At 40.4% G+C, this 5261-nt stretch overlaps 1 long non-coding RNA gene across 1 annotated transcript; it reads right to left on the minus strand.

Annotated features, from left to right (window-relative positions):
• Positions 1-567: 567 nt before the first annotated feature.
• LOC124461922 lies at positions 568-898 on the minus strand. The gene is made up of 2 exons (XR_006955319.1): positions 853-898; positions 568-783 (listed from the first exon to the last, which is right to left on the minus strand). It is a non-coding gene; the product is annotated as an uncharacterized LOC124461922 (long non-coding RNA).
• Between the last annotated feature and the right edge of the window lie 4363 nt (positions 899-5261).

Here is a 5261-nt window from a genome sequence, read left to right on the forward strand (position 1 = left end):
TATCGATTCAATTTCTTCACCATCATCATCCGATGATTTTACTTTTGATTTTAATTTGCTGGCAACTGCCAGACGTGCCGTCAATATTCCGAAATCAAGGGTATCGGCACATCTTGGATATGGAGTTCCGGTATGGCTGGTTTTCATAAATCCATAGGTTCGAAATGCTGTCAATCGGTTTCTAATCGCAACGCTGTCCGCAAGAAACACGTACGTTTTGGAAACATTTGCTTAACCTTCCTCTGCTTATTATTGGTTGTACTAACCCTTAGAATAGACATTGTTTTTTTGGTCGATTCCATATATATATATATAGTTATTTTTTTTTTATATTTTATTTTATTTTATAAAAATTGTATATTGACATGATGTGGGATTATGTAGCAATTAATTGGCAATTCCTTCAAGTGGCGTATAATTAATGCGATTAATATTATTTCAATGGAAATTATTCTTTCATTTTAATGATGCAAATTTCGTGATAAATAAATTGTTCTTGTTCAATGTGAAAAGTTGTGTGGTAATTGAATGTGAACGATATCAAATGGCAATGGAAACAAAGAAAAATCATGTAAAACTATATATGTATGTATTTGTTGAATTTGAAGGCAAACCGGAGTTTCAAATGGCCCCAACTGATTTCTGACCTGCATCTTATATGCTCGGCCATTTTTAGCCACGGGCGTTGTTGGAGATTTGAAACGCATCCTATTTTATGGGTCCTTTCTGAGCCATGGAAAGTTTTCTAACCTTTGTACGACGGTTTGAAAACCAGGCCTTGAGCTGCAACAAATGAAACATTCAATTACTACCTTATATATGCATTGTTTTGATGCTTATAGTTAAACTTACCTGACGATCAGTTAGCTGCAATTTCTCAGCCAACTGTTGACACTTTGTGAGGAGCATATATTTGACAATAATGTCCCACACAACAACATGTAAAACCAACGCAATGAAAAACCAAGGATGCATGATGCCCGGCAACATGTTGCCAAAGATCATGCTTCGCAACATGTTGCTGCAATTAACACACGCAACATTTCGTTACGATACAACAAGTTCGATCGGACCACATACGACCAAACCAGCAATTTCCTCACAGCGGGAAGATGCGTGGGAGGCAGAAAGCAGAAAAATCAACGGCTGGAGAGCATACGCACAAGAGAGCGGGCCTCGATGCTCCAATCCAGGGGTAGGCACAAACAGAGCCAGCTTAAACTGTCAATGTATGCGTGCGCTTGCTTGTGTGCGTAAGCTGCTTTACACTGCGCGAATCGTATGTGAAGAAACGAATAAAAAAATTAAACTGCAAGTGAAAAAGAATAATTCCGACGGCCGCTACCTGCAATAGGAAATATTTGAGTATGCCAAGCGGAATTTTCCCACAACCCTTTTTTACCGAATCGCCCCAAAAAACAAAGTACAGTCATGAGTCTTGGGTTGCTTTTACCTAAATGTTATAAAAATGCATATTTTGTATCGGCTATTATATATATTTTTCATACTATACAAGTTAACAGCCAAGTCAACGAACGGCCCTCGCAATGATTCGAGCAACCCGCGCGATACAAATGCAACGTAATCAAAATAGCATTGGCCGAAGCAACGGCCAGCCGTTTTAGTTGTGTCGCAAGCGTTGAGTTCTTGTTGGGAATATGCTGAGTCGGCTTTGCTGACCACAAGCCCGTCGCATGATTTTCTATGTACTTCTTATGTATTTTGTGTAGATTCGTATTTAAATAAAATCAAAACTTACAACAATACTTGCATTAGCGGTATTGTTGTTTTGTTTATCTCTTTTGCTTTTGTGTCTTTACCGTTTTAACTAACTCTCGCGCTCTTGCGTACAAATTGTTGTTGCATGTGTTCAATTTGACGCGCTCTCCCGCTCTTTCCTATTCTTGATTGATTTGCGCTCTCGTCTTTTGCCTACCCGCGACTCTGTGATACGTGTTTTTGTTTTTGTGTTTTCATTTCTTTTTATTCTTTAGTTGTGAAGGCTTACTCTGCACATTAACCCTTGTGTCAGAACTGGTCAGTATATTCTTATACACAGATTTTTTTACCTTTAGAATTTTTATTTTTTATTTTTTTGTATTTCCTTTTGTAATTAAATTAAACTTTTGATAAAATGGTTGTCTGCTCAAAAAATAATTGCATAGTTGCCACTAATGCGGTTGACTCCCATGATTATATTCTTTGTTGGTTGTGTGACAATGCGGTTCACGTTAAGTGTGCAGGTTACACAGGCAGAATCAAGGAGTCTATTGCTAAAGGTGGTGGCTTAAAATATGGATGTGATGCTTGCCGGGAGGTCGAGAATGAGATGCGCTCTTTCATGAGGCGGACTAGAGATAGTTTTGACACTTTAAGGGCAGGTTTTAATAAACTCCAAGCGGAGTTTACTGCGGTGGAGACTCAGTTCAGAAGTTTATCGCTTATGAATGAGTCTCCGAAACGTAAAAGGACCAGTCCTTGGGGTGTTTCTGTATCTGTAGATCCGCCAGCGTCTCTTATCGTCCCGACCGGTCTCATGCACCGTCCACTCCTAATGTACAGCAATTGATATCGTTTAAGAGCCCGGTTGTGAATGCTATTAGTAATGAATTACCGGTATCACCTGGGAATGATCTCTTAAAAACGATGCCTATTGTAGTGTCCGATGTGTCTGGGCAATTACCCATTCCAATGGAAATTGCCGATAGTTCTAAAAGTATCGAGGGCCCGTAAACAAGTTGACTGCTGCAGTGGGTGACTTGTCCAACGTTACTGCTGCGGCTGACGCTTCGGGACCGCGGCCTTCGTTGGCATACCACCAAAGAAACATATATTTGTTTCTAGGCTAGACCCTGTTGTCACATCTGATGATGTAATAGCCTATATTCGGAAGAAAGTTAACGTCTCGAATATTGCGGTGGAGAAGTTTAAATTTTCTTATTCTCGGGACATTTCGTCCTTTAAAATTAGTGTTTCTGCCAATATCTTCGACACTATATGTCGAGAAGATTTTTGGCCTAAACATATAATAGTAAAATACTGTAAAAAAAAAATCGGCAACGATTCGCTTGCCTACAACAACAACTAATACTATTCCTGCCACATCAGCATCTGCTGGTGTGTCAAAAAACTAGCTTCGTCCCTTAACCTGGGTGAGGACTGAAATCTAAACTTCCTAATCTCTATGTAGATAGTCTTTCTTTTGAGCATAACATTCTAGCTTTCACAGAGACGTGGCTAAAACCTGATATTGCTAACTATTTGCTTATTAATACACCGTTGAGCCACAAGGCCAACCGTTCAGCAAGAGGACGAAGTCAAGTCCTCCACCATAATCATTTTGATATACAACTCTACCCGCCGCTACACTGGTGACGTCACAACTGCCGTCAGAGGGAAAAGTGGAAATAAATAATTGGCGCCCAACAAGCTTTATACTGGAATCCGTTAATCTTACGATATTGGAATACCATATACTACCATATACTATTATATAGGAATACCATGGCCCTAAACAAAAACATGTAAGTGAATGTTTGGTAAAAATTGAAAAAATTTTATGAAAATTTAAAAAAATATAAAAATAAAAAGTAAAGAATTTGTGAGTGAATTGGCAGCGCGAAATTGTGCATTGCGGTACAGGTTAATTGTGATATTGTTGACATGCAAGTGCGTTTTTTTTTTTTTAAATAAATAAAAAAGAAAAAAAACAAGAAAATAAATAAATATTTTGCGCTTCGTTGGTTGCTCATGACTTGGGCTTATAGAAATATAATGGTAGAGTACGACAGTGACGAAGAACAAGAAATAGGATTTAGGCCAGAAGTCAACAATCAATTAGAAATGGAACCGGCTCTGCTAAAAGCGTTAGTGGAAGGTGCTGTTAACAGTGCACTCTTAGAACAAGAGAGGAGACTGCAAGACAGTTCCGAACGGAACTCGAGACCATTAGAGGGCAAGTTACTGCTTTAAGGATAGAGACCCCACAGGTTGAGGTATATCAGAGAGTGACAATTGACCCTAGCGTGAAGTGTGAAGTTAAGTTAGACATTGTAAAGTCAGTGCCTAGCTTTGATGGAAATCATGAGGAGTACGTGTCTTGGCGACAAGCGGCTACAGACGCATATGAAATTTTCAGAAGATACGTAGGCTGTGAGGCGCATTACGAGGCTGTGGCCATTTTTAAAAATAAAATCACTGGGCCGGCTCGAGCAATCCTTACGTCGCACAACACAGTGCTTAATTTCGACGCCATTATTGCCAGACTGGACTGCACATACGCAGACAAAACGTCCTTACGCGTACTAAGACAGCAACTCGAACTAGTAAGGCAGGGTGACCTAAGCCTAATGAATTATTACGATGAGGTAGAAAAGAAGCTTACTCTCGTGACAAATAAGATAGTAATGACACATGACGAACAGGCTGCGTCCATTCTTTGTGCAGAAATTAGAGACGACGCATTACATGCCTTCATGGCAGGACACAAGAGGTCCCTAAAATCCTTGGTGATCCCAGCGAAGCCCAAGGATTTACCATCCGCACTAGCAGTGGCCCGTGAGGCTGAAAATACATTGAAAGGAGTGCATTTGCTGCATCGTTTGCCAAAGTAATAGAAGAGAGAAATCATAACAGCGACAATAATAAGTTTGGCAGTCGTAACCAGGCTAAACAAGGTAGGAGCCAGGAAAGAAACCCACATTTTGTTGGGAATCAAGGACAGAACAGGGCACAACAGGCTGACCCTAAAACCTCGTCGAAGGACAAAGAGGCACAGTTAAGAAATCAGGCTCAACCCATGGACGTTGATCCTTCGATGTCCAGGTTAAGACATAACACCAAGTGGGGAAAGCCACAGGGCCAGTCTACACAAGACGGGGCTCATTAAAGATCCTTGTCGACACTGGGGCGGCAAAAAATTACGATAAACCCGTAAAGGAGTTAAAAAACGTAACACCCGTCGGAACCCCATTTACTGTGAACTCCATTCATGGGTCCAGTAAAATCCAGCAAAAATGTTCAATGGTAATTTTTGGGAAGGTTGCCACGTTTTTCTTATTAGATACCCTGGACACCTTTGACGCAATAATAGGCTTCGATCTGCTCACGCAGGCGGGGGTAACCATGGACCTAAGGGAAAATACTATAAACTACGGTAATACTTCGGAGGTACTCAAACACCATCCGTGCGATAATGTGAACTTTACACGTGTCGATGTTATCGTAGTCCCAGATTCTGTAAGAGCCGAATTTAAGAAAAT

This window comes from Drosophila willistoni, unplaced genomic scaffold, assembly GCF_018902025.1.
Source record: "Drosophila willistoni isolate 14030-0811.24 unplaced genomic scaffold, UCI_dwil_1.1 Seg741, whole genome shotgun sequence".
Lineage (NCBI taxonomy): Eukaryota > Metazoa > Arthropoda > Insecta > Diptera > Drosophilidae > Drosophila > Drosophila willistoni.